This window comes from Ranitomeya imitator, chromosome 2 (assembly GCF_032444005.1).
Source record: "Ranitomeya imitator isolate aRanImi1 chromosome 2, aRanImi1.pri, whole genome shotgun sequence".
Classification (NCBI taxonomy): Eukaryota; Metazoa; Chordata; class Amphibia; order Anura; family Dendrobatidae; genus Ranitomeya; species Ranitomeya imitator.
The window spans coordinates 371,148,868-371,165,040 of record NC_091283.1 but is presented as its reverse complement, the minus strand read 5'-3'; positions in this window follow the sequence as shown (position 1 = coordinate 371,165,040).

The window sequence follows — 16,173 nt, the reverse complement described above, 5'->3', positions numbered from 1 at the left end:
TACGAGGTGTATGGAGCAGAGCCGTGTGTGTACGAGGTGTATGGAGCGGAGCCGTGTGTGTATGAGGTGTACGGAGCGGAGCCGTGTGTGTACGAGGTGTACGGAGCAGAGCTGTGTGTGTACGAGGTGTACGGAGCGGAGTTGTGTGTGTACGAGGTGTACGGAGCAGAGCCGCATGTGTACGAGGTGTACGGAGCAGAGCCGTGTGTGTACGAGGTGTGGGAAGCGGAGGCGTGTGTACAGAGTAGAGCCACGTGTATATGAGGTGTGCGGAGCCTTGTACGAGGTGTACGGAGTGGAGATATCTGCAGAGCTGTGTGTACAGAGCGGAGCCATGTGCTGTCAGTGTACCTGGAATGAATACTAGAGGTCGTCGGATACATTTACTCTACAGTAGCCGACATTCACTCCAAACCAGCCCATCAGTCTTCAGGTAGAGCAGGGTGATTTTTCCGTCCACAGAGCACATTTCCTGCCCTGGTCCAGTGCCTGCAGCTTTCCATCATTTCATCCGTTGCTTATCATTGTTCTGGTGATGGAAGGTTTGTATGCAGCTACTCGGCCGTGGAAACCAATGTTGTGAAGCTCCTGGTGGGGGGCAGGCTTTGTTTTGAGGTTAATTCTAAAGGAGGTTTAGAGCTCCGCAGTTATGGAGTCAGCAGAGCCAACATTTATGCCTCAGCACCAGACCTTTATTGTTATGGGGTCTCCACTTCGTGGCTGAGTTGCTGTGGTTCCTTCCACTTCTAAATACAGTAATATCACTCACAGGAGATGAGGGAAGAAATGTCCGGAGTTGTAACCCCGGTGACTCGAATTACTGGACCGCGCTGGTACCATTAGGCTCTGCCCAGACCAACACTGATACTCCTGACTTCTCACATTAACAGCACCATCCCAATCTATTCTCCCCCTTCAGTAACTTCTCCTCCTACTGTCACTCTAAGGGCTCATACTTATATGTGTGAAAAAAAAGTTCCGATATCAGGGCCAAAAAAACGGACGAGTGTTGTGCGTTTTTTTAAACGCAACATCTGTATGACAAGCGATAGATTAAAAGCCGGCAAATGATCTGCAACGTACAGTATAATCATACTGACAGGTTACAATAGAATAGATAGAATGGATATATACACATAGAATACACACACATATATATATATATACGCACATACATGTCAGTGCCATATATATGTGTGTGTATTTATATTGCACAGAACGATAGATAGAAGAAAAGCCAGTAATTAATTTGCCGGCTTGTGTAAAATCACTGCAGGAGCCGACAGGATAGAAGAGATGGATTACAAACAGTAAATACAAATTAAACAGGTAGATATATAGATGTCATTGACAAATACAATTAGTACAGTGTGTGACATGTATTTAATTGATAAAAGATTATTTTACGGACAAAAAGGACGTGGGCTCCCACGCAATTTTCAAAACCAGCAGAGGGAAAGCCAGTGACTTGGTGCAGATGTTTATAGCCTGGGAGGGGGTAATTCCCATGGAGCGTCCCAGGCTATTAAAATATTCTCACAGCTGAATACTTAGCCTTTACTAGCTATTAAAATAGGGGAGTCCCCCCAAAATAACATGGGGTCTGCCTATAATTAATAACCAGCAAAGGCTATGAAGACAGCTGTGGACTGATAATAGCCTAGGAAGGGGCCACCATCTTTAATGCCTCTTTTACAATAGTTTGCTGTAAATAAGTCTCTAACCCCCTCTACATATCCCCAAAAAATACCCTTTACAATCCCCCCATACAATCCAATCCGTTCAGCGTTGTGTGTCTTCTCAGTGTCTCCTCTATCCCCTCAATCGCTGTCCTCTTTCCCTGCTTGTGCTGTTCCATGTATATTCCTCAGTTTCCATGTATGTTGTTATATTTTACTCTGCTGCCACCCAATGGCCTTTTTCTGTATGGCAGCTTGTTTTTCATGTATTTCTTGTGGGCATGTCTTACATCCGGTTCAGGGGTCAAATCTTCTCTTCCTCGGGCAGCCATTTCCAGTTTACTTTCTGTTGTGAGACGACGTGCTTTTGAACTGGGCTTAGGAAGGCATCAGTCTTTCGACCACTCTCTCATGCTGCTCACACTTGCAGACACACTTGGTGCTACATCTTACTGTACCCTGTCTACCCTGCATTTCTGGAGAAGTTCTGTATTACCAGTTATACGCTGTATGTCCAGATCTACAAAATAAACAAGTCTGGATTACACAATCCCTGGAGTGCATCATCTCTCTGGACGCTGAGCAGCATTGGTCCTGTCTGCCTCCCATCGAAGAAATACGGAGGTACGTTTCTCTCTCACAACACTTATTAATCAACCACACCTCCATTCGCCTCATGTGGGGACAGAACAGTCGAAAGACTGCCTTGAAGCCCGGCCAGAATCACCCTTATATCACTATTCACGTGCCCGCTCTCTGCCCGCTCACATACTGCAGCCCCGCTCTGCTAAGAAATCTCCTGCAGCATCACCTCAGACTGCATTGTACATAAAGACTCTCTGTGTATTATACCACACTGCTGCAGATCGTCGGACCGCAGAACCCCACAAATCCCACACCTTGGGAATCTTATCAGGGGGTCGCAACTAAGCTGCACCACAATTTCCAGCCCCCAATTTAAAGGTTCAGTTTCTTAAAGGGACAGCGCACCTTAAATCAAAATGGCCGAAAAGGACCTTCCACAGTTCCCCAATGCTGAAACAGAGCAAATACAACCTGATACTGTCCATTATGAAGACCAGGAAGCAGAGCCCGCTTCCACAGCAGACCCAGATGCACGACCAGTACGTTCCATCAAGCCAACATTAAAGGTCCTCGAGAATTACTGTTCCACAAGGGATGAGTTCAATGACAACTTGGACGACCTATGGGAACGAGTCGCCTCCCTTATGTCAAGCGTCCAACGCCATAAAAATGATGCAGCGGGTTTACAGGACACTATAAGACAGCTAGACGTGGCCCACGGCAGATACAAGAGACTGTCCACAAAGTATGCTGCCTTCCTAAAAGAATCTAAAATCGACGAAGCCCTATCAGAGTTAAGCAAGGCAGATTCCACAGACAGAGAAAGGGACGCCGCCGTGCAAGACGCCAAAGATAAAGCGGAGCTTCGTATCACCCATCTGCAAGAAACTAGATCGCATAGGTCAGCCTCGTCTAAACACTCTGCTCAGTCATACAAATCATCCTGCTCAAGAACTTCAGCCCTCAGCGACAGAATCCTAGAGGCACGTTTAAATGCAGAGCGGTCCAAACTAAGACGTTCATACACCGAAAAGAAAGCAGAAGCAGAGGCTCGAGCAAAGATTCTTCAAACAGAAGCAGAAGCGAAGAGAGCAGAAGCAGAGGCTCGAGCAAAGATTCTTCAAACAGAAGCAGAAGCGAAGAGAGCAGAAGCAGAGGCTCGAGCAAAGATTCTTCAAACAGAAATGGAGGAAGAAATTGCATTAGCCGAAGTAAAAATACTCGAGCAAGCATTGAAGCAAAACCTCGACCCAATTTGCCTGCCACCACAGGAAGAAGACGACCCAGCTGTTCGTACCAGAGACTACGTGCAGAAACAGATACCTGCAGCGCACACCTTCTCCAGTGACGTTCAACCCAACATTGCGGAAACGTCCAAGTCAGCCCAACCTATGGTGCCAGTATCGCCCACAGCCCCTACAGAGACCCAAGACCAACGCCGTGATGTACCCCCTCAGGAGCAATCATCATCGCAAGACGACCACAAGGCACACTCCAGCCCGCCTCCACAGTTCAAGCAGCAGTCATCGGAATCTCTAGAGGTTAAACCACAGCTCAACCCTGCAGCGACATCATTCTACCCGGGAACAATTCACCCTTCCACGCCACACAGCTTATACGCCCGAGGGGCACCACAAGCTAATATGGTAACAAGGAGTGAAGGATCAGACATGTCCGAGTTTGCCAGGTTCATGGTGAGCAGGGAGCTAATCAGCACTAGCCTCTCAAAATTCGACGACCGTGCAGAGAACTACAGAGCCTGGAAAGCAACCTTCAAGGCCGCCATTGCTGATCTCAACCTATCCGCGGAGCAGGAGCTCGACCTCATGGTAAAATGGTTGGGTCCTGAATCCACAAACCGTATCAAGAGTCTTAGGACCGTCTATGAGGGGCAAGCTGAAGCAGGTCTCGCTGCGGCCTGGCAGAGACTTGAAAGAACCTACGGCAGCGCTGAAGCCATAGAAAAGTCCCTATTCAAGAGACTGCAGAACGTTCCAAGGATCAACCTTAAGGAAGCCCACAAGCTTCTGGATTTAAGTGACCTGCTTATGGAGCTGGAACTTGCTAAAAGAGACCCTCGTCTGTCTGGACTGTGCTACCTGGACACTGCCCACGGGGTGAACCCGATCATCTCAAAGCTGCCACACAGTCTGCAAGAGAAGTGGGCAGTGTGCGTCTCCAGGTATAAAAGGTCACATGACGTCACCTTTCCTCCGTTCATTCAGTTCTGCAAGTTCATTGACGAACAAGCCCAAATGAGGAACGACCCTAGCCTCGACTTCCTGGAGTCTAACACTGCAGCTCCAGCAACACCTTCATCAAGGTATGAAAGCGTCGCACATAGACGCAAGGACTCAAGGAACAGTGTAAGCGTCAGAAAGACTAACCTGCCATCACCTGCAGTACCTGCTGACAAGCAGTACACTATTCCGTCGAGGGATAAGTCTTTCAATCGTGAGTGTCCCATTCACAAAAAACCACACTCACTGAACAAATGTAGAGGCTTCAGGTCCAAAACCATGCAGGAGCGCGAGAAAATCCTCAGCGAACTTGGGGTATGTTTCAAGTGCTGCGCTTCATCAGAACACATGGCCAAGGACTGTAAATCTGCCATTAAGTGTGAAGAGTGTCATAGCGACAGACACCCATCAGCCTTGCACCCAGGCTCAGTCACCGGCGAAACAGCAGTTGCAGTTACCTCTAGTCCCGCTACAAACCATGGTGGGGAGCCACAGAATCACGCCAAGTCCACCACAGCTGTGTCCTGCTCATGCTCAGAGGTATGTGGGGAGAATCAAAGTGCTAAATGCTGTGCCAGGATATGCCTAATCAGAGTCTATCCAGAAGGGCAACCAGAGAAGGCTGTAAAAATGTATGCCATCATTGACAATCAGAGCAATCGATCCCTAGCTGGACCTAAGTTCTTTGAAGCCTTTAGAATCAAGGGACCAGCAACGCTCTACACTCTGAATACTTGCTCGGGGCGCATAGAGACTAGCGGCAGAAGAGCACAAGGTTTCATCGCTTCTCCTGTCAATGAAGACGTAGAAATACCCCTACCTACACTAATTGAATGCGATCAAATACCAGACCAAAGGGATGAGATCCCTACCCCGGAAGCTGCTTTCCACCAACCACACTTAAGGCACCTAGCCAGCGTTATCCCACCTTTGGACACAGATGCTGAAATCCTACTTCTGCTCGGCAGAGACGATTTGAGGATACATAAGGTCCGCCAACAGTGTAATGGTCCTGACTACGCCCCCTACGCCCAGAGACTTGACTTGGGGTGGGTAGTCATAGGAAATGTATGCTTGGACCAAACAGGAGTCCATTCCTTTAAGACGTACGTACGCCGAGACGGGCGCACTACCTTCTGCAAACCATGTCCTCATCACTATGAGGTGAAGGAAAAGCTTCCAGATTCTGTACAGCTGCCTGATGTTATCCCTTCTCCCTATGCAGACGACTTGGGAAAATTGGTGTTTCATACCACTAAGGATGACAACAAAGTAGCCCCATCTATGGAAGACAAGGAATTTGTCAGGATAATGGACAATGAGTTCCTTAAGGACGAAACCAATCACTGGGTTTTCCCCTTACCCTTCCGAGCTACCAGGGTAAGGCTCCCGAACAATCGTGAACAAGCCTTGTCCAGATTTAACTCTCTCCAGCGCACGCTAAGCAATAAACCGGAGATGAAAGAACACATTGTCACCTTTATGGGCAAAATATTCCATAACAACCATGCGGAGCCAGCGTCTCCCTTAAAGGAAAATGAGGAGTGCTGGTACCTACCCTCATTTGGAGTATATCACCCGAAGAAACCTAAACAAATTAGAGTTGTCTTTGATTCAAGCGCCAAACATCAAGGCGTATCTCTCAATGATGTCCTCCTCACAGGTCCTAATCTGACAAACAACTTAGTAGGAGTGTTGATGAGGTTCAGGAAAGAGCCCATTGCCATCACCGCCGACATTGAACAGATGTTCCACTGTTTCATAGCCCGAGAGGACCACAGGAATTTCCTCAGGTTCCTGTGGTACAAGGACAATGACCCCAGCAAAGAGATGGTGGAGTATCGCATGCGGGTGCACGTATTCGGGAACAGCCCTTCACCCGCTGTGGCAACATATGGCCTGCGGAGAACCGCACAAGAAGGAGAGTCCGAGTATGGAACAGACGCCAGAGACTTTGTAGAGAAAGACTTCTACGTAGATGATGGACTAAAATCTCTACCCACAGAAGAAGCGGCAATCGACCTACTTAAAAGGACCCAACATATGCTGTACCGAGCTAAGCTTAGACTGCACAAAATTGCCTCAAACAGCCCAGCTGTCATGAGAGCCTTTGAGTCAAGCGACCACGCACCTGGATTCAAGGACATAGACCTGGGACCAGACCGTCCGCCTGTGCAGAGAAGCTTAGGCCTGAGGTGGAACCTGTCAGCCGACACCTTCGGATTCCAAATCAACTGTGCAGACAAACCATTCACTAAACGTGGTGTCCTGTCAGTGGTAAATAGCCTGTATGACCCACTGGGATTCGTAGCACCAATTACCATACAAGGTAAATCCCTTCTGAGACAGCTGTCCGAAACTGTCAAGGACTGGGATACCCCTCTACCTCCTGATAAGGAACCAAAATGGGAAACCTGGAAGCAGTCTTTGTGTGCCTTGGATAAAATCCATATAATGAGATGCTACGCTGGAATCTCACTTGCTGCTAGCACTAGGACGGAACTCCATGTGTTCTCGGATGCATCCACGGAGGCCATTGCAGCTGTTGTCTACCTGAAGGTAACGGGATCTGACAATCAAGATCATGTTGGGTTCGTTTTCGGCAAAGCTAAGTTGGCTCCCAAGCCTGACCACACTATTCCCAGGCTGGAACTCTGTGGGGCTGTGCTTGCAGTAGAACTCGCAGACTTTATTCAGCATGAGCTGGACACTCACATAGATGACGTACAATATTACAGTGACAGTAAAGTTGTCTTAGGTTACATCTACAACCAAACAAGGCGCTTCTACGTGTACGTCAGTAACCGCATTGAGAGAATAAGAAGGTCTTCCAAACCTGAACAGTGGCACTATATCCCATCTGAACTTAATCCAGCCGACCATGCCACTAGACCTATGTCTATAAATTCCTTTGCTAACTCTTCTTGGCTTTCAGGTCCAAAGTTTCTGCTGGAACAGAAGGGAAGTGAATGTGTTCAGGAATTCTTCAGCATCCAGGATCCGGACGATGATCCAGAAGTCCGCTCCGAGGTCAGTGCTCTGGCCACGAATGCAAAACCAACCTCCACCCTCGGTTGTCAGCGCTTCGAACGCTTCTCCAATTGGATGAAACTCGTCAGGACTATTGCAAGGTTAGTCCACATCGCGAGATCTTATCACAAGCCACATGGAGACAAAGACTGTCATGGTTGGCACGTCTGCCAAAAAAATACTACCAATCGAGGACATTCCGGTAGGATAAACTATGAACAGAACACTGCACTACTATTTGTCCATTGGATTACAGTGGGTCAGAGATAGTTTTGCCTAGTGCGGCTTCTCTGATCCGAAGATGGGTTTTCCATTGGATTATTTCAGGAACTGACTTAATGTCTTGTTTAAAGTTATTATTGCATTACATGCATGTTTGGTTTCACTTTCTAGGTTGTTGGACTTTTTAAGGACATTGATATAGTGAAATCCCTTACGGAATTTCAGACGGGGAGTGTGCTGTTCCATGTATATTCCTCAGTTTCCATGTATGTTGTTATATTTTACTCTGCTGCCACCCAATGGCCTTTTTCTGTATGGCAGCTTGTTTTTCATGTATTTCTTGTGGGCATGTCTTACATCCGGTTCAGGGGTCAAATCTTCTCTTCCTCTGGCAGCCATTTCCAGTTTACTTTCTGTTGTGAGAGGACGTGCTTTTGAACTGGGCTTAGGAAGGCATCAGTCTTTCGACCACTCTCTCATGCTGCTCACACTTGCAGACACACTTGGTGCTACATCTTACTGTACCCTGTCTACCCTGCATTTCTGGAGAAGTTCTGTATTACCAGTTATACGCTGTATGTCCAGATCTACAAAATAAACAAGTCTGGATTACACAATCCCTGGAGTGCATCATCTCTCTGGACGCTGAGCAGCATTGGTCCTGTCTGCCTCACATCGAAGAAATACGGAGGTACGTTTCTCTCTCACAACACTTATTAATCAACCACACCTCCATTCGCCTCATGTGGGGACAGAACAATGCTTCATTTGGTTTACACGTCCTGTCATCCACACAGCGCCCCCAATCTCACTCCACGCAGTTGTTCTTTTCTCTGCCCTACTGAGACAGCATGATTGCATTCAGTTATTTTTTTTAGTTTGAAAAAAAATGGCTGGAAGAGAAAAAACGAGTCTGCTGCTGCTTCTCCTTGCACAGCTCCTGTTAATTGACATGTGTCTTCCTACATAAACACGTGTTAGAGACCGGTCTATCACTGAGAGGGGCAGGAAGAAGCCATAGTGAGCTCATCTCTTCTCTCCCAGCCATTTGTTGAAACTTGACTCTTTGTCACAGGTTTGCCATAACAGAGAGGAGCCAGAACGGTGGTGTACAAGTCCCACTGGTACCACGACAAGGTCTTGCATTGGCATCGCTTTATTGATGTTGTTTTTTCTGTATGGCTAGGTACAGAATCTGAATGCTCGCAATTCCTCAGTGAGCTCAATTCTAACAGCTACAACATTTTTTTGATGTACCTTTGTTCTTCCAGTTCTGTGACGTTCTTGGACCTGAAAATGCTTGTCTCCGATCATCACCTTGCCACGGACCTGTTTTGGAAACCTACTGCTATGAACAGCTTGCTACAATATGAGTTTCCACCCTGCCCATACCAAGTAAGGGATACACGTGGGCCAATTTTTTGAGAATCCGACAAAATTGTGCCTCTCATCTTGACTTCAACATCCAAGCAAGGTCTCTAACAGAGAGTTCCACAAGGTGGCTACCCCAAAAAGGTAATTTTCGCAGCCAACCAAAGAGCCAAGGGGCATACGCAAGATACCCAACTGACCACCCGTACCTGTGCCCAGGATCAAACTCTTAGGTTCATAACGAACTAAAACACTGGGTGGGAACGGATTAGGGGGATATTGCAGACCCATTGGTCAATCCTTCAGATGGATTCCCCTGCATCTCCACTTATGAGCACATGACCTCTTCTAACAGCAAGGAGGGCGCCGAATTTACAGGACATCCTTATGAGAAGCCACTTTAGTCAGCTGACCACCAGATTGCATTGGGGCATTGTACTTAAGGGTTCTTTCCCCTGTGGAGATTGTAATATCTGCCAGTACATGCGACCTACCCGGGATAAATTCACCGATCCCAATGACTTCAGACACTATACATTGAAGTCATACATCAATTGTGAGTCAAGAAATGTCATCTATGCTATTGCTTGTCCTTGCCAGAACGTATACATCGGACCAACATCACAGGAATTGAGGAAACGGGCACAGAAGCACTGATCCACCATCCATTTGGCAGCAGCAGATAAAAAAAAGGTAAGACCTTGACACCAGTGGCTGAACATCACTTATCGCAACATGATTGAAAAGTCTTTAAAGCCAGCTTTTTTTGTTTACAAAAAAAAATCACAAGAAATGGAAGAGGCAGGAGCTGTCACAAATTACTACTACAAAGTGAGGCACGATGGATTTTTAACCTACGCACAGTCAACCCCTCCGGTCTGAATGAAGAATTGCTCATCACCGTTTCCTGGGCTAATCAGCTTCAAATCCATATAGACATCTGAAGTCTATGGACACCATAAAGGACTAATGTAATATCTAAGTTGGTCATGGACGGTCTCATAAATATCATTTAGGCAACCACAGCTCTATGGGGAGTCTTTATGTAGCAGAATTATCATGGCTAAGACCTTGAGCCCGGGTCTTTATACATGGATATGCTCCATCCTTTGCGTTATCCAACAATGTTTTTGCATAAACAGGGGGGACTAGCATACGTCTTTCAATATTTAGTCTTGTTTGACATTTTAACTTGAGTCTCTCTCCTTCTATGTACTGTAAATAAATCTATTGATTCAGGCATCTAAACTATAGTTGCCCAGTTTACATTTTTCTATACATAGATTTGGTTGGTATATTAGGGAACCAATTGTAGTTTCTATACTTTCCCATCTGGCTCCTTTTCCCCTATGGATGTAATCACTGCTTCATTTAGTTGGGGCATATTCACATTATTGTGCATCTTTCAAGCCTATGCAATTTTCACGCTAGCCTTATATTTACTCCTTTATTTTCCAACTCCAATCAGGTTCCTGTCCCATGCATCTGTCCTACCCATGGTGTCAGGACATCCCACAAGTCAGCCTCTTCCCTATATGGTGAAGGGCAGGGGTGTCAAACTGCAATCCTCAAGGGCTGCAAACAGGTCATGTTTTCAGGATTTCCTTGTACTGCACAGGTGATAATTTAATCACCTACACACATAATGATTACAGCACCTTGTGCAAAGCTAAGGAAATCTTGAAAACACGCATGGTTTGCGGCCCTCGAGGAATGCAGTTTGACACCCCTGGTGTAGGGTGTTCCTTCCCTGCTCCATTATAGGGACTTTTTGCATTTCAAGTAATCCTTATATTTGTACATGATCAAATGGACTGGCATGTCTCAATGATTTATGCAGTGTCCAAACCTTATCTTTCATGTGGCTTTTGCCTTTGGTTCATTTGCTTACAGCGCTCTAATGAGCAATCTACTGCCCATTCACAGATTCAGCCATGTTTCACTTACTGAGGACTGCGCACAGTCCGGTTCGATGCTCAATTAAGCATGATTGCTATCCATTGCATCTACTGAGAGCGAGGCACGCGCCACATGCTGATCGTGTGTTTAGCCTCAGCCCTCTATGACAAGTCGGGGAACCATAGACTCACACCGGGAACCACATTTACCTTAATTAACAAGGTATTTATTGTTACGCCTTCTGACTCCACACATCTCATTTCTTTCCCTGATGAAGCTGTATGAGCAGCAATACGCGTGGTAACCATGGTAACCATGTATTTAGGCACCCTCTTGGTGGGATATCTGTAGATTCTTGTATTTATTGGTTCCAAATGTTGCCCTTACTGCTTTAGTACTAGGCAGGAACTTCCTGCAGCCCTTTTGTTCCTATTAGGGTATGTGCACACGATCAGGAATGGCTCAGCATTTGTTCAGGATTTGACGCAGGTGAAATCTGCACCAAATCTGCATATGAGGTCACTTACGTTTTTTGCATGCATTTTTGATGCATTTAAACATTGCATGAGTTTTTTTTGCCAGTTGAAATAAAGCTAATTGAAAGTTGGCTTCTGGGAAGGAAAAAAGTGATATCCTGTTTGCAGATATATTGGGGTATGTGCACACAGTCAGTAAACGCTGCAGGTTGGACGCTGCGTACATCCGCAGCATCCTACCTGCAGCGTCCAGCTGTTGCAGCATATTGGATAGGATTTCAAGAAATCCCATGCCCACTATGCGTGCATCAACGCCTTTGGCATCTCTGCGTAGACGGACATGTGGTGCATCTTTCCAGACTGCAGCATGTCAATTTATGTAGTGGAGACGCTCAGTCTCCGCTTCGTAAATTACCCATAGACTTTCATTAGATGCGGTAAAACCACGCTATCTTCCTAGTCACATGCATATTAAGTGCGGGGAAGCAGCTTACCACGCACGTGCACTAATTTAAATAATGGTGAATCTTGTCACACAGCTGGAAGTAAATGACACAGGAAGCGGAGGAAAACACAAAGAGGTACCCTCCTTTTTTAATACATAAATAATAAAAAAAAAATGGCATGGGGTCCCCTCCTATATTTGTTAACCAGCCAGAGTAAAGCAGACTACTGGGCTAGTATTTCAGGTTGGTAAGGATCCAATATCCATGAACCTTACCAGCCTGATAATACCAGGCCGCAGCAGTCTGCTTATCTTGCATGGATAGCAAAAGTAGTAGGCTCCCCTAAAAAAAGAAAATGGCGTGGGGTCCCTATTTTTGTTAAGCAGCCAAGGAAAAAGCAGACAGCTGCGGCCTGATATTCTCGGTCTGACAGCCCATGGATTTTGTCCCTCACCAGCCTAAAAATAGCTACCGACCCACAATTGGCACATCTAAATATGCACAAATTGTGGCACTTTACTCGGATCTTCCCACTTGCCCTGTAGCGGTGGCAAGTGGGGTTCATATTTGTGGAGTTGATGTCACCTTTGACAGCAGCCTTAAAACAACAGCCTGCAGCTGCCCAGAAAAGGCGCATCTATTAGATGCGCCAATTCTGGCACTTTGCCTGACTCTTCCCACTTGCCCTGTAGCAGTGGCAAGGTGGGTTGACATCACCTTTCTATTTTCTGGTGACATCAAGCCCACGGTTTAGTAATGGAGAGGTATCTATAAGACACCTCTCCATTACTAATCCTATAGTTATATGGTAAATAAAGACAAAAAAATAATAACCATAAAATATAACTTTTAATATTCTTATATAAAATTAACTTTAGATTAGGGTCAAGAGACAAATACCAATCTTAACAATAAAATCCTAACAATACTGAAAGGATAGAAGCAACTCTGGTGAGGGGGTAATCTTTCCCTTACTCACCCTACCTTACCGCGGAGGTTGACATCCGCTGTAAAGTTTGAGAAATATATCTTTTCTTCTCTGGCTATGATATTGCTCACTAATGCACCTTATTTATGAATTATCAGGGCATGCAAAGAAATTAACCCTGAATTAATTTGGTATATCAACTATAAGAGAATATACTGATGCAGGTTTTTGACTGAGCACTTTCAAGCACATTAGCACTTTAGATAATATTGGTGTTGGTGTTTCTTTGTCAGTTTCCCTTTAGGGTCTTAACCCCTTAAAGACGCGGCCCTTTTTCGTTTTTCACTACCCTCCTTCCCAGAGCCATAACTTTTTAATTTTTCTGTCAATATGGCCATGTGAGGGATTGTTTTTTGCAGGACGAGTTGTACTTTTGAACAACACCATTGGTTTTACCATGTCTTGTACTAGAAATCAGGAAAAAAATTCCAAGTGTGGTGAAATTGCCAAAAAAGTGCAATCCCACACTTGTTCTCTGTTTGGCTTTTTTGCTAGGTTCACTAAATGCTAAAACTGACCTGCCATTTTGATTCTCCAGGTCATTATGAGTTCATAGATAAAAAATAACCCTGGACATGTTTGGTGTCTAAGTGGTGAAAAAAAAAATTCAAAACTTTGCTAAAAAAAAAAATGCGCCATTTTCCGATACCTGTAGCGTCTCCATTTTTTGGGATCTCTGGTCAGGTGAGGGCTTATTTTTTGCGTGCCGTGCTGCCGTTTTTAATGATACCACTTTTGTGCAGATACGTTCTTTTGATCACCCGTTATTTCATTTTAATGCAATGTCGTGGCGAGCAAAAAAACGTAATTCTGGCATTTCAAATTTATTTCCCGCTACGCTGTTTAGCGATCAGGTTAATCCTTTTTTTATTGATAGATCGGGCGATTCTGAACGTGGCGATACCAAATATGTGTATGTTTGATTTTTTTTATTGTTTTATTTTGGATGGGGCGAAAGGGGAATGATTTAAAAGTTTATATTTTTTTTATTTTTTTCATTTTTAAAAAATTTTTTTTTAACTTTTGCCATGCTTCAATAGCCTCCATGGGATGCTAGAAGCTGGCATAACCTGATCGACTCTGCTGCATTGCAGCAATCATCAGATCGCTCCTATGTATTTGAAATGCAGGCTTGCTATGAGCGCTGACCACAGGGTGGCGCTCACAGCAGGCCGGCATCAGTAACCGACGGATCGCTGACCCCTGATCATGTGAGGGGGTCGGCGATGCGCGCATTTCCGTCTGCGCAGCCAGAAGCGGTAGTTAAATGCCGCTGTCGGCGTTTGACAGCGGCATTTAACTGGTTAAAAGCGGCTGGTGGATCACGATTCCACCTGCCGCTATTGCGCTCACATGTCAGCTGTACAAAACATAAATATATCTAATTTGGCCTGCACTCTAAATGCCTTCCCACAGGACGCAGGAGTGCCATCCCCCATCCACTAAGGGTATTAAGCCTACATGTCCACCAGCAAGACGCAGATGCGCCGCTGTTACCCCTCTACAAGGCTTTATCCAGAACTGGCAAATCCATTAAACCACATACAACTTACCAGGAATTTAAGGCTGATACGCTGGCACCTGCAAAAAAGGTTGTCTCCAGTGACATACCAACTTTCTATTTAAATCGCATATGCAAACAGCAGCAAGACGCTGATGCACCGCTGCTATTCCTCAACAAGGTCATACTCAGAGAAAAATCAACTATTAGGCCATACTTGGTATCAAAGAGACTGTACCTGCCCCTTGACACTACAGGGACAACATCCTCTTTACCATAAGAGCCACTCATAAATCCTGGATTAAGTGCGACTTTAGAGTAAGACCCGGGAGGGTCGAAACGTCAGTCACATTGAGTCGCTTGTACAATTGTTCAATAAGTGCCTACTATTTGATCTGTCACATTTGATTGATTTCTGTTTTTCACTTGAATAAATTAGCAAGTTTCAAAAAATCCTTTTGTTTCTAAGATATTCTACACAGGGAGTGCGGAGGATTTCAATAATATAGCTGTACAAAACTTGCATGCTATAGATCAGTGTTCCCCAACTCCAGTCCTCAAGGCCACCAACAGATCATGTTTTCAGGTTTTCCTTTGTTTTGCACAGGTAATGCAATTATCACCTGGGCAATACTAAGGAAATCCTGAAAACATGACCTGTTGGTGGGCCTTGAGGACTGGAGTTGGGGACCCCTGCTATAGATGCGATCAGCCTGCACAAAATTTTTATCCCATAGTGGAACAAAGTGCAAAAGTAAGAATGAAATAAAAATCTTTTTTTAAAATAATTGTAAAAATATATATTTTTTAAATTATAAAAAATAATAATAAAGAAATAAATATTCTATCAATAAATACATATTTAAATGAAAAAAAATCTAAACAATAAAAGTACACATATTTAGTATTGCTGCTTCCGTAACGACCCGACCTATAAAACTGTCCCACTAGTTATCCCCTTTAGTGAACATCATTTAAAAAAAAAAAAAAAACAAGACAAAAAAACAATGCTTTATCATCATACCGCCGAACAAAAAGTGGAATATCACGCGATCAAAAAGATATATATAAATAACCATGATACCAATGAACACGACATCTTGTCCTGCAAAAACAAGCCGCCATACAGCGTCATCACCGGAAAAATAACAAAGTTATAGCTCTCAGAATAAAGCAATGCAAAAATATTTTTTTTATATAAAATAGTTTTTATTGTATATAAGCCCCAAAGCATAAAAAAATATATACGGTAAATGAGGTATCGTTGTAATCGTACTGCCCCGAAGAATAAAACTGCTTTATAAATTTTACCAGACGCGGAACGGTATAAACGCCCCCCCCCCAAAAGAAATTCATGAATTGTTGGTTTTTGTTTATCCTACCTCACAAAAATCGGAATAAAAAGCGATAAAAAAAGTCATGCACCCGAAAATAGTACCAATAAAAATGTCAATTCGTCCCACAAAAAACAAGACCTCACAGAACTCTGTGGGCCAAAATATGGAAAAATTATAGTTCTCAGAATGTGGTGATGCAAAAACTATATTTTTGCAATAAAAAGCATCTTTAATGTGTGACAGCTGCCAAACATAAAAACCGGCTAAAAAACCCGCTATAAAAGTAAATCAAACCCCCCTTCATGACCCCCTTAGTTGCTGGTCAACTTTTAACCCTTATAACTTCCTAACAAAAAAAATATTGTTCCAAACTTGTGCTGATGTAAAGTAGACATGTGG